This window comes from Dipteris shenzhenensis, chromosome 5 (assembly GCF_047967505.1).
Source record: "Dipteris shenzhenensis isolate YYH24624 ecotype China chromosome 5, Dip_SZ_1.0, whole genome shotgun sequence".
NCBI classification, from domain to species: domain Eukaryota; kingdom Viridiplantae; phylum Streptophyta; class Polypodiopsida; order Gleicheniales; family Dipteridaceae; genus Dipteris; species Dipteris shenzhenensis.
The window spans coordinates 21976586-21991474 of NC_141600.1; positions in this window are offsets into that span (position 1 = coordinate 21976586).

Genomic DNA, 14889 nt, shown 5'->3' on the forward strand with positions numbered 1-14889 from the left:
AGGAGTTACAAGTCTTATGGACAGGAGTGCGGGTCTTTGATATTTCCAAAGCTCCTAGACATACTAGTGACATTTTTGTGTGGAACACATCAATTGAAAGAGAGTCACGTATGATTGTGGAGTCATGGCTAACTTCACACAAGATAGCCAAGCAAGTGCTTCAGATACCAGTCTTCTCTCCTCGCAGTTGGATTATTGTGGGACCATACACAAAATCTATGAAATTGATTTCAAATGATTTAGTATTTTCATTCTTGATGTAAAATGGTTTAGAACTATTTAGGATGGTCTTTGTTCTTCATGAGCATTGTGAGCAGGTGCATACTAATGATTTAATTAATTGATATGAGCCAAGAGGAAGATGTGCATAATGACATCATATGGGAGGAAGATGGAGATCACGATATTGAGGAAGAAGATGACGATCATCAAGAATCACCTGACTTTATTGAAGAAGATGATCAAGTCTATGGTGAACATACGATGCCAGAGTACGATGATGATATAGGAGATCAACTCAGTATAGAGTTGGAGATAGACTTGTTTGGCGCACTAGACTTGGCTCAGGATTGAAGCCAAGTCTCAAACATGGACATGAATATATGAGCTTCAAACTTGATGTACATGCTCTTATACTTTTATTCTTTCAAAGGATCAAACATGTATGAAAAGAAATTTTTTCGGTCATTGGGTAAAACTATCTTTAAATGTTGGTATGGGGAAAACACTCTCTGTAAAACATCGCTATATAATGACCTTATACAAGTCTGGCAAGTGTCACTATATAGCGACGTATATAAAAGTATTGCTATATAGCAACACTTTTTAAGCCCGCTTTGCATACTGATGATTAACGTTGGTGCTTAACTGTCGGAATAAGGCTCATGTGTAGTAGTGACTACAGTGAGCCATCCAAATGTTCCAAGCCATGATGCTAGCTACCACCTCTCCCAGACACTGTCCTCCTTAGGAGAAGGAGGAGCTAGACTATCAGGGGGGACTGCCTCGTGGAGTGCGATCCTCTGGATGCTCTAACCCTGTATCTGATAGGCTCGGGAGATCCCATCAATCTAAAACACATGTCCTCCCTCTGTCAGCCAAGCCACCATCCCCTAGGTGTAGTCTCTATAAAGACTCTGCATACGTGTCATGATTCTGAGGGCTTCCATCTAGATCCTCACTACACTTTGACAGCTCCACAGGCAATGCGGGATAGTCTCCAGGGCACCATCGGAGGGACAATGGCACTACCCATCCACTCGCATCTGCTCCAACCATGGTCCGATGGGCAAGCCTCCATGGGCGGTCAGCCAGAAGAAGTAAAAGATCTTCCTTGGCTGCAAGTTGGACCACAACTGTGTCTAGAACCTGGAGCGCACACCCCGGGGCACTCTTTGGGTCACCCAATGTCTCTCCCTCGAAGGGGTCCACCTCAACGAGTCCATCTGAAGCCTCCTACCAATCCGTGTGGTGTAGGAAAAGAAGGGCACCTCATCCACCTGCTCAGCTAGTCCACCTCTAGAGGGCCAGAACCACTCTCTTAGATCCCACTGGACCTCCCTCAGCAGGGGTCTACCCTCCCACAGCCAAAGGCGCCATCTAGAGGCGTCCTGCTCTGAAATACTGGAAGGTTCAATGTGCCACTCCCCCAAATGGCCCACCACTCTCATCATCTACCAATGTATCCCATCAAGACTCCCATCCATCTCGGGGTCACTCTTAGTGAGTGGCTGACATAGGCCCCTAGGTCCTACACGGAAGAAGCCAGGGTGCGTGCTGCCACGCTACATCAAGATCCTCAAGGGAACACTGGGGTGAGGCCACAAACCACCAACTTGCCCAAAAGGGCCTTGCTCTGCAGCTTCGAAGCAATGACACCTAAGCCTCCCAGTGCCTGCGATGTCTGCCAAGCTACTCGGGCCCTAGTGTTCCTCGTGCCATCTGAACCTGCCCAAAGGAAGTTTTGTACCAACCGTCAGAGCTGCCCAATGCAACCTCTGTGAAAGCACCAGCAAGAGGTGATATACCAGGCCGTGGCAAGGACCTAGTTTGCCATTAAGGCATGACTTGCTAAGGAGAGTTTGGCCGAGCTCCAATAGAGAAACTTGCACCGAACACTCTCAAGGATTGGGGCAATCTGCTGCTCTACTATAATGTCAATACCCACCTAGCATTCGAGGTATCTCACTGTCTGGCCTCGCGGTATCCATCTGAAGCCAAAGTCACTCCCCCACTCCCAGATCTCCTGTCTCCTCAAAGCTTGTGAAGAAACCTATAGATTTTGTCCAATTGATACGTGCCCCTGAGGCCTCACAATAAATAGCCAGGGTGCCCCTGACTCTCTCCAAAAGGCCGGGCAGTGCTGTATGCACACTAGGGCATACACGTTCAGGATCTCGATCTTGGACTCTCTCATCCAAACTCCCATCCAAATTGCCTGTGGAATGGGCTCACCCTGATCGTAGAACTCTAGGGCCAAACTCTGTGAGACTAAGATGCAGACCCCTCCACTCCGTCCTACCATAGGGGACCACTCCTCTGGACCTCTCTCTGGGAGAAGGTGATGGCATCATATAATGTCTGAAGCTAAAAACATGTCCTCCTGAATCGTAAGGGTCCGTCCTACCACTGCCCTCTACAACTCCTACCAAAGTATCAGGTACTATGGCTGGCTACAAACATGATCGTGGAGCCCATGTACATTCCAACTCACTATGGTCCAGCTCATGAGGACGGGGGAGTCAGAAACAAGGCTCTCCTGTGAGTGGAGGCCTATTCCAGAAAGACTGCTTTATGTGATTTTGCCAGGGGTTTAGAGGGCGAGTAGTCAGTATTTGTGCGTCGCCATACTAGTGTGGATATCGGCTCAATATTGATCTTCCGTGCCCACTTCATCATAAAGGAGGCTTCCACCCCGAACAGCTCCGCACACTTCTGGAGGGCCCAGAGGTGTGCCTACTCCACCTTTGCCTCTAGCGGCAATCTGATAACTCTTGTCGCCAAACCCTAGCTCCTCATGCATGAAGCTCAACTGGAAGTTCATCTCCGCACCATGGGTGTACCAAAGGTGTAGTCCATGTGGCCCCATCCACTCATCCATCATGAGGCAAAAGGAGGCGTCATCGTTTCCTTGCCAGCTAGTAGGGGTGTCGAAGCAGAAGAACTTGCTGCTGAAGTGGAGAGGGGGACAACAAGAGAGGGAGAGCGATGGGGATGCAGGGATAGGGGGGCGGGTGGTGAGGGTGATTATAGGAGGGGGGGTTGGGGGGGGGAGGCTGCAGGTGAAGATGAGGAGGGGGAGGGGTCTAGGGGGGGAGGGGGAGGGGGAGGAGGTGAGGGATAAGGATGACATCAGGTCCCCCTACTAATATAGATCACCAAGGCTCTAGATTGTTGGGCTCCTCCGCAGTCCTCATCAAACTAGCGACTGTAACTTGTGCCATCACTGCGTCTGGAGCTCCCGGGGCTCGTTATGTTGCTGCAAGGGTGGGTGCAGAAGCTGAACCTTCGAAGCTCAAGGATCGGCAGATTGGGCGATGGCCCTTGCCGCTAGAGGAGGTTCCTGTTGATCCTCCTTCGAGGCCTCTCAATCAACCTTGTCCCTCTCTCTGCGATTGGCCCTCTGCTTGTGGCGTTTGCAGGCCTGATTACTTTGTTTCTTTTTCTTTTTAACCTGTGTCCAATTCTGTGCTAAGGGGGTAACCCATGGGGTTTGAGACTCTTGCTGTCCTACCTGAGAGGGCACTGAACTCGGCCCTTTGGAACTCGAAGGAGGGGGGAAGGCACACGAGGGAGGCCACGGGGGCAATCTCTGGCGAGGTGACCCATCTTCCTGCACTGAAGACGTTGGCTTGGTAACCCAGAGATGTCCACCCTTGGCGAAGTGTTCCCCCTTCGAGGGTCTTGAGAAGAATCAACTCTGGGAGGGACTCTGAGCTCTCAATCACTAGCCTGATCCTGGGAACTCCATCATTTGCTAGAACTAAGGTGGCCAACTCTGGCGGGGACTCGAGCACTGTGCCAAATGCCCGACCAATGGAAGGAAGGATGGCATGATACTCCTTGGGGAGCCCTAGGAAATGGAGTGTGACCGAAAAACGTCGAACATGATGTGTCGTATCCATGTCCTCCATTGATACCATGGAAAGAAAAGCGCCTCGTCCATAGATGGTGACCTCCTGAATGTGATCTCCCTCTAATGCCAAGCTCGATTGGATCCACTCTCGTACTTGTCTCAGTGTAGGCGTGAGGCACACAATTCTTCCCACAAGCGCCTTGTCCTGGAGGGACTGAATTGCCTGTTGTACTTGTTGCTTGTCAGATGGGGAAAGAAGGACCTTAACGGGCTATGGGATTTGAGGGTGCTGCCATAGAGCTCCTTTGGCCAAACCAAGGGTCACCACCAAGGGTCTTCTTTCGCCTTAACAAGCACAAGTGCTCCTGCTATAGGGAGGAAGAAGAAAAGGAGGGTGAGGAAGAAAAGCATCAGAGGGGGAGGCAGAGGCGAGGCGGGGTGAAGGAGGGGGCAAGTAAGGAGGGCAAGGAGGGCAGGAGGCGAAGGATGAGGGAGGGCGAGAAGGCAAGGAGGGAGAGGGAATGAGAGGGCAAGAGAGCAGAGAGGAGGTGGGAGAGGGGGGGAAGCCAACAGGGGAGAGGAGAAGGACGCAAGGACGAAAGAGGCAGAGGTGGCGAGGGGCACAGGTGGAGGAAATGGAGGCAAAGATGGAGGTGGAGGGAGCGGGCAGGGCTGGCGGAGGTGGCAAAGATGGAGGCAGAGAAGGAGGTAGAGGAGATGGAGGTGGCAGCAAAAGCGAGGCTGGCAGGGGCATAGTAGGTGGAGGGGGTGAAGTAGGTAGAGGGGGGGCAGTAGAGGCAAAAGCGTGAGCCCGGGACACTGGATGGATCTTGACTTGCATGTCAGATGAGTTCTATAAAAAATGAGACTGTTCATGGTAGAAAGCTGATTGTGTGGGAGCCCCTTGCTCTCGCTAGGGTCTTGGGGCCAGCTGGCCCCCCTAGTGGGGGTTCAGGGGTGTGATCCCTTGAGGCGATAGTAGAAGGAATATTCCTTGAATATTACATGGATGACTAGTCGGTTTCACCAACTAGGTTGACTGGTGAGCTCCATCGACTAGGTTGATTGGTTAGCTCCACCAACTAGGTTGACTAGTCGGCTCCACCGACTATGTTGATCCGGCTACCGCCCTCATAGCTATAAAGAGGCAACCTTCCCAGTCCATTGGATCTGATCAGATCTTCCAGCTAGTAGCTCTTCACCTAGTATCTATCTAGATCCCCATCTAAGCTCCACTATGTGAGCACATGGGTGGATGGAGCCATCATCTGTACTACATGAGTATTAAAGGAAAATTTTATTCGTCTTTAGTTTGATGTGTACTCTCTATTCTTTGTTCAATTTCTATTTTGTTGCGCCGTGTAATTTAACATGGCATCAAAGCCCAGGTGGCTCCAAGGATCGAAGAGTACAAGAGAGGCGAGGGCTTCAACAGCATACAGAGTGATGGCAACAAAAAGCGGTTCGAGTTCAGCAGTTGTACCAACAATCCAAGCATTGAGGATTGGCCCACTAGCCTTCACTGAAGGCAAGCTAGATGGTACAAACTACACTCTATGGAAGTTTAAAATTAATGCTATTCTGGATTCATTTGAGCTTCTGGAGGCAGTATTGGGGACTCTGACCCAGAACCACAAGAAAGCCCCGACCCAACAAATCCAGGGAGAATAATACCTCCTAATGCTGACCTTATACGAGCTTGGAAACATAGGAACACAGATGCTTTGTGTGCCCTGGTTACAAGTACTACTAATAGTGTTTTGAAGCCTACATCTAAGGCAACTATGGCCTGGAACATATTGAAGAGCCAGTATGAGACGCAGAATCAGACAAGGATCCAAAACCTAGAGAATCAGCTCACAGCTGAGAAGTTTAATGAAGGAGAGACACCGGAGGCATTCATAACCTGAATCAAAAATCTGTGTGACCAAATGGCTGGGTGCTGGGATACAAAATACTAGCGAAGAGCTAGCTCGGCGGTGTCTCCGGATATGTCCGCCAAGGTTTGATGGATTGGTAACAATGCTTAACACTCAGGTGAGACCCCAAACATTATCATTTGAGGAGTTTTGTGCTTTACTTATGGAGGAGTAATTGACACTTAAAGCTCAAGATGGAGGCGGCAATGGGGATGCTGCGTTCTCTACAACTGCAAAAGGCAAAGGTGGTTCCTCCACCAAAGGTGAGTCCTCTACTAGTGGTGACAAAAAGAAGAAGGGCGGCAAGAAGAAGTTTTAGGGAGAATGCTTCTACTACAAGAAGAAGGGCCATGTGATTACCAGGTCAAGAAGGCAGATGAAAAGAATGGTACCCTAAAGAAGAGAGATAAGGGGAAAGAGACAGCTAACATAGCAGAAGCAGAGTTGGATCTATTTCTAGCCATCGAGGAAGAGTGTTCCCCGATTCAAGGAGCGTCAACCACTAATTCATGGGTGTTGGATAGTGGTGCCTCCCGTCACATGACCTACAAGAAGGGTCTATATTGTTCCATGCAGCCTCTACAGGAGCCCATCAGCGTGACGGTTGGAAATAATGCAAAATGCCATGTTGGGGGTATAGTTATGGTTTCATTTGTTTATGTGAGTGGAGATGTTAAGAAACTATCTAATGTGCTGTATGTTCCACAAATCAAGAGAAATCTGCTATCAATTGCTTCCATAACTCACCTTGACCATGAGGTGAGGTTCAACAAGACAGGAGCAAAATTTATGGATAGTGTAGGCAATCTTGGCACATGAGTAAGGAGGAGCAACCTGTATGAGCTAAGTGCTCTTACAGCCACTGCTAGAGTGAGCACAAGTAGACTTTGGCATGAAAAATTCGGCCACATCAGATTTACAGTGCTGAAGGAGATGCACAACAGAGAAAGGATTCCCACAAGAAAGCAAGAATAGAGCAAACGCTCCTCTAGAATTGGTGCATGTTGATTTGTGTGGTAAGATGCCTACACAGGCCTTAGGGGGATCTTCCTATTTTTTATTGATCATCGACGACTATAGCAGGAAGATGTGGGTGTACTTTCTTCGCAAAAAGGCTCAAGCTTTTGGTAAATTGAAAAGAATGGCTACAGCTTGTTGAAAATGAAATAGGGAGAAAAGTAAAGAAAATCAGATCGAATGGTGGTGATGAGTTTGTTTCTACAAAGTTTGGAGATTTTTGCAAGAGCAAAGGGATCAAGCGACAAACGATGACACCACATATGCCTCATCCAAATTTGGTTGTTGAATGTCGAATGCGGACTGCCATGGAGATGGGGAGGTCTATGTTGAAAGGTGTTGGACTGCCAAACCACTTTTGGGCTGAGGCTTTCAATACTACGGTTTAGATCCTTAATTGCAGCTATACAAAGGCACTCAAATGTAAAACACCACATGAGGCTTACAGCAATAAGAAGCCATTTGTCTCCCACTTCAGAACATTTGGGTGTGAATGCTATGCGCATGTATCAGACAAAGAGAGAAACAAGCTACAACCAAAAAGCACCAAATGTATCTTCTTAGGCTATTGTGAAGAGAAGAAAGCCTATAAGTTGTATGATCGAGAGACAAAGAAGATCATAGCAAGCCGCGATGTGGTGTTCAAGGAGCAGCCACATGCAATGGAGGCAGAGAAGAGCTCTTCCACTTTATCATCAAGTGAAGAGGTAATTCTCTATGGACCTGTCCTAGGAGCTATAAAGGAAATATGAGATGATGAAGGTATAAGTCACCAACCTGCTGTTACACCACTGGAAAAGCCATTGTTGTGATGCGTAAGGCAGCTCTACGACCATGATAACTAGATGCCTATGTCTATTGAGCAACATGCAGATGGACCAAGGCGGTCTCAGAGAATCGAGGAGCAAAGGAGGGCTTCTGCTCACATAGTCAGTATGGCCTTGATGGCTGAGATTATTGTAGAAGTAAAGGATCCTACGAGTTTGAAGGAAGCACTTGTAGCCCAAGATTGGAAAAACGCTATGCAAGTAGAATATGATAGCATCATGAAGAATGAAACTTGGGAGCTGGTAGATCGACCACCTAACAAAAAGGTTATTGGAACCAAGTGTGTTTGGAGCCTACGAGTTTGGAGGAAGCACTTGCAGACCAAGATTGGAAAAACACTATGCAAGTAGAATATGATAGCATCATGAAGAATGAAACTTGGGAGCTAGTAGATCGACCACCTAACAAAAAGGTTATTGGAACCAAGTGAGTTTGGAAGGTAAAGTACAAGGCCGATGGGACTTTGGAAAAGTACAAAGCCAGATTGGTTGCACAAGGATATTCGTAAGTTGAAGGGTTTGATTTTTAGGAGTCTTTCACTCCGACTGCCAGAATGACCACTATTTATAGTCCTATCGGTGGCTACTCATAAAAAGTGGCCAATTTATCAAATGGATGTTAAATTAACATTCTTGAATGGTGACCTCAAGGAGGAGGTGTACATGGCTCAGCCACCTAGGTTTGAGGCCCCCCATTCTAAGAACAAGGTATGTAAGTTAAAGAAGGCTCTGTACAGGCTGAAACAGGCCCCAAGAGCATGGTACCAATAGATAGACAAATTCTTTCATAAATTAAACTTCAAAAGATGTGCCTCAGATGCTAACTTGTATGTGTACACGAAAAGTGGAAAATCTGCTATTATTGTTCTATATGTGGATGATCTCCTTATTATAGGTGACTATGAAGACATGATCCAGTAGACTAGAAAGGTGTTGAGCATAGAGTTTGAGATGACAGAGTTAGGCTTGATGCACTACTATTTGGGGATTGAAGTCTGGCAAGAGCCAGGCAAGATCTTCATCTCTCAACAGAAATATGCAAGGGAGATCTTGAAGGCATTTGGTATGTCCGAGTGTAAGGAGATAGCTACACCTATGGAGGTAAATGCGAGGCTGTCTATGGAGGATGCCTCACCACCAGCAGACATCGAGAGGTACAAGAAGTTGGTTGGCAGTCTCATCTATCTGTGCAACGCTAGACCGGACATCAGTTTTGCTGTTGGCATTTTGAGCAGGTTCTCTAATAAGCCCCGGGAGAATCATTGGAATGCAAGGATGCAGGTGCTCAGGCATGTGAAGGGCACTCTTGATTATGGCATCACTTATAGTATGGGCACTTCCTTGGTGACTCAGATTGGGGGCTAGAGATGTTGACTCTAGGAAATCAGTTTCTGGATATTGTTTCTCTTTATGTTCAGGTATCTTCTCTTGGATCAGTAAGAAACAACCAACAGTGGCATTGTATTTTACCGAGGCTGAGTATAGGCAGCATGTTTTGCTGCATATGAAGCAGTGTGACTGAGGGGGATCTTATGGCACATGGGAGTGCAAGAAGATGAGGCAATTCTGTTGAGGTGCGACAATCAATGTTGCATGGCCATTGCGAAAAATCCAATGTTTCATGCACGCACAAAACATATAGAGATTCAGTATCACACTATGTGCATGAATTGATCGAGGACGAGATAGTGGAACTGGTCTACTATCCAACAGATCAAAATGGAGCAGATATCTTCACCAAGGCACTCAAGAAGGATTAGCTTCAGGGTCATCTTCAGAGACTCAGCATTGGGCCAAGAAGGTACTTCACATACAGGTCGACATTGAGAGGGGGTGTTAGATATGCTCAATGCCCCACCCTCCTGGTAACCACCAGTGGTCCAAGGTGCTCAAGTTGTAAGGCCCCCATATGAGGAGAAGCCATGTGTGAGCCCGGGACACTAGATGGATCTTGACTTGCATGTCAGATGAGGTCTATCAATGAGACCGTTGATGGTAGAAAGGTGATTGTGTGGGAGCCCCTTGCTCTTGCTGGGGTCTTGGGGCCAATTGGCCCCCCTGGTGGGGGTTTTGGGGCCGGAGCCCCTGAGGCAACGATATAGGGAATATTCCATGGACGACTAGTCAGTTTCACCGACTAGCTTGACTAGTCGACTCCATTGACTACGTTGATCCGACTATGGCCCTCATAACTATAAAGAGGTGACCTTCCTAGTCCATTGGATCATATCAGATCTTCCAACAGAGATCTTCTAGCTAGTAGCTCTTCACCTAGTATTTGTCTAGATCGCCATCTAAGCTCCACTATGTGAGCACATGGGTGGATGGAGCCATCCTCTGTACTGCATCAGTATTGAAGGAAAATTTTATTCGCCTTCAGTTTGCTATGTACTCTCTATTCTTTATTCAATTTTTGTTCCGCTGCGCTGTGTAATTTAACAGATCCTACTGCATAATTATGTACATTGTAAACTTCATATATAACTTTATAATACTCTTCTTCGAATATAATGATCTGGGTTAAGTGCATTTGTTTCATTATACAATTTTTATCATTCTCCAACTTCTTATGCAATGATGGTTCAAGTGATATAAGTGAGTTAAGTGATTCAAGTGGACTAAGTGATATAAGTGACTTAAGTGATTTAAGTGGACTAAGTGATTTAAGTGACTTAAGTGATTTAAGTGGACTAGGTGATTTAAGTGATCTAAGTGGACTAAGCGATGTATAAGTGATTTAAGTGGTTTCAGTGGATTAGGTGGACTTGTAAAGTTAATGCAAAAATATTGAAATATATTGACGTGAATTAGTGCACATAATAGCTAGATTAACCCTTGAGACTTGAAAATATAAACTTTGATTGCGCATATTCGATTATTCTTTCCAACTTTTCGATGTTGCCTTGAAAGGATTTGCAAGTCACAAGGTTGGCTCTAACTATTATGTATACAAAAATCATCCACAATCTCAATAATTACAATGCATCGCTTGTAGCCCACAAGGTTCTAGCTTTCAAGTACAAAGGAGAGAAGATGGATATGAGCATATGCACTCTTCCATCGCTTGGCATATTCTCTCATCCATCCCCTTGCATACAACATTATATCCAATATAATTAGAGATTCATCCACTACTTCTATCACCTATCATATTCTTCTATCACTCTATATTGCATTCAACATAGGTACAATATCGTCTATCTCTTCGATTTCACTGTTGTCATCACCGAGTAGCTCATCTTCCTCTTCACTGAATGCACCCTTAGCAACTAATTCTATAGTCAATCGTTGTCCAGCAATTCTCATTATAGCGGCTTCGCTTGCTGCCCTGGCCAAACACTAAATCCTTTCAACAATCGTAGATTTCCAAAGCAAAATACCAAATCTGTAGCTCTTGATGGCTTTAAGTGATTACGTCTCTTAGAATGAATAAAATTGTATGCACTCCAATTTTGCTCACATGCACCCAATGATGCAGCAACAGAGAGCACACGAGTTGCAACATATTGCAACTCCAATGTCTCTCCACCATATTCCTTCCACCAAGTAGGTGCTACAGTCGTCTTAATAGCATCAAGATTCCAAGGATCTCCAAAAGAGCCTTCGCGATTCATATACCTCACTCGTTGCTGGTAGGCCAGTTTTCCTTGATCTCCCAAAAGTAAGTTTTTACAAACCTCTGAAAGTTACTTATGACTTCAGGATTCTATGATTGAGCATGCATTTGATATTGTGGATGTACTGCAAATGCAGCTCCATGCCAAGGGGTATGTATTTGCATCCATCTCTTATCGGCCAAATATACCACTTGTTGCTTCTCCCTAGATGCAAAGTGCACAAATTCTTTAACTTGTCGTATTGCTTTTGACATCTTCCAATACACTTTACCCATAACAAAGGCATCAGCATCGACCATCCTCACTACATTTTTTATTCTTTCGACATTTTTCCAGTTGAGAGATGATTGTACAATATACACACATTTAGAGCCTAGTATTGCGTATTGTGTCTTTTTCTCAAGCCAATTTGCCCATCATCTATCAGCAACAGTCTCGACTAAAGCTTGACGCACTTCCAACAATCTAGCAAGAACTAGAAAAGAAGTGGCAAATCTTGTTTGACAAAATTGCCTGAGTTGTTTCACAGAGTGCTCTCTGAACACTACATGCAAGTATTGATGACTCTTTATAAAACTCACTACGTCATTAGCATCTTGCAGTACTAGTTGCACAAATGGCAATTGTCCAATATCCTTCAACAATAAGTTGAGAGTATGACCGCCACATGGCACCCATGTTAGAGTGGGATACTTTGCCATGACCATCTCACTCGCGGTCTTGTAATTCGATGCATTATATGTTACTAATGCAGTAACATTCTCACTGCCACCAACTTTACGAATTTCTCTTTCGTATATTTTTACAATATATGTTGAAGTTTTTTCTTTTAGAGATGTATCAATACTCTCCAAAAACATAGCTCCCTTGGGAGTAATGCACATTACATTTATCAAGGGTCAGGCCTACTTGCTAGTCCATCCATCAAAAGCAAGAGTGCACCCATATGTAGGAATAAAATCCAATATCTTTTTTTTCAAGCAATCCGTCACAGTTTGTTTGACTCTATCAAGATGATCTGTATGCATTTTATTATAATCTAGCAAAATGAATCCTGGTCTAGCACATGATTTCAAGGCATTACGAAACGTGTCATCTCTCATGACATTGAATGGTATACCATTTTTAACAAATGCTTCTATCCATCTTAAGTCCTTTTCATGCACTTGTTGTCAAAGAAATCTATCCTCCATAGAAGATTGTTTTCCCTTTTTTCTCTGCTTTACCTACAAGCATTAGTCACATCAAAACTCACTTGTGACCCACTTGCTAGCATATCTACATCACCTTCATGTATGGATACACTCCTCGCATTTATTGGTGCTTCTTCTTCAACTGTCTCATCAACCTCAGCGCTCACATCTTGTTTATTTGAACAATTTCTTATTAGGGTCGAATTAACCACTTTCTTCACTTTATTTAAATACGAGTTGCATAATGGAAGAACATCATATGGAGTGCATGTGCAAGCTCCAACGTCACTGCCTATTCTAAGAAAATGTTGCTTGATGTGAGTAGAACTGCCTGTGAACTTGTGTCCACCAATATTTACACTGTAAGAAAGAAACCAAGGCATGTGCTTTTTGTATCTCCATCACGTATGACCAAATCTTGCCGTGGACCATGCTTTTGAAGTTGTCAAAAACAAAATGCAAAAAAACTAATTTGAGTATGCAATAGAAACATACTGCAATACACATTTTATAAAAAACAACACATATCCTTTGGAAAACACGTTCAAGCATGAAATATATTAATTGTCATTCAATCACACTTTTTAAAAGAATATAAAATATTCATTTAAAACTGTAAGAATAAGTAATAAAAATTAAGACATTGATTCATTTCTATTGAAAGAATATACTCAAATTGAAAATTATTCATTCACATTCTATTGAAAGAATATTATATATTCATTCAAAAGAAAGTGAAAGAATTGAGTAATAAAAAGAGATATGGATTCTTTTTTTTTAAAAGAATACACTCAAATTGAAAATCATTCATTCACATTTTATTGAAAGAATATTAAATATTCATTCAAAAGAAAGTGTAAGAATGAGACCTCTTCTAATAACTTTTAAAACTTTCAATTCGTAAACTTTAAAACTCTTTGTAACCTTTCACATTCTATTGAAAGAATATTAAATATTCATTCAAAGAAAGTATGAGAATACAAGCACAAAATAAAATCATATTTCTCACAAGAGATCTAGGGAACTCAACGAGGAGATCCTAGAACTCCCACATACAAAAATTTTCACAAGAGATCTAAGGAACTCAACAAGGAGATCCTAGAACTCCCACAAACAAATTTCATAATTTCATAGACACAAAAACAAGCCCATTTCTCACAAGAGATCTAAGGAACTCAACAAGGAGATCCTAGAATTCCCACATACAAAAATCCTCACAAGAGATCTAAGGAACTCAACAAGGAGATCCTAGAACTCCCACAAACAAATTTCATAGTTTCATAGACAAAAAAACAAGCCTGTTTCTCACAAGAGATCTAAGGAACTCAGCAACAAGATCCTAGAACTCCCACATACAAAAATCTATCGACATGAAATCTAAGAAACTCAACAAGGAGATCCTAGAACTCCCACAAACAAATTTCATAGACAAAAAAACAAGCACATTTCTCAAAAGAGATCTAAGGAACTCAACAAGGAGATCCTCAAACTCCCATAAATAAATTTATATCACAAGGGATCTAAGGAACTCAACAAGGAGATCCTAGAACTCCCACAAACAAATTTCAAACACATAAATATCTAAAATATTTTTATCACAAGAGATCAAAGGAACTCAATAAAGAGAACCTAGAACTCCCACAAACAAAAGAACAAAGACCAAGACCAAAAACCTCACAAGAGATCTCAGGAACTCAAAATAAGATCCTAAAGCTCCCTAACAAAAAATCCATCTTATTTCGGACCTTCTAGATTGCTTTCACAACTTTGAGGACCTTTCTTCCTCTTTTCCTTGTTTGATCTCTTATGCTCGACTGGGGAACAAGGCGTGAGATAAGAGACATTGGCAAACGGTGAGATTATATGCAAAAATGTAGTAACATATTCATACTAATACAGGTTTATTTGTATGATAACTTTATTCATATGAATAAAGTTTATTTGTGCAAATATGTGGGGATGATGTGATGATTTATCTAAAAAACGTGACGTGTCACAACTTTTAAACCGATTTTTCCTTCCATTCGAATCATTCGAGCAATTTTTCCTAATTTTTTTGAATCACAAATTTGAATTTTTCTACTTAGGATCCAACTAGAACTCCTCATACATTGATGCCTCTGGATCATTTATTGTGGCCCAATCCTCGCACTTGCCCAGCAAATGGGTCAAAGCCCAAAGCCCGATTCACCACTTCTGTAGACATGAAACTGGCACATCCAAAGGCCTCCAAGTCAGGTT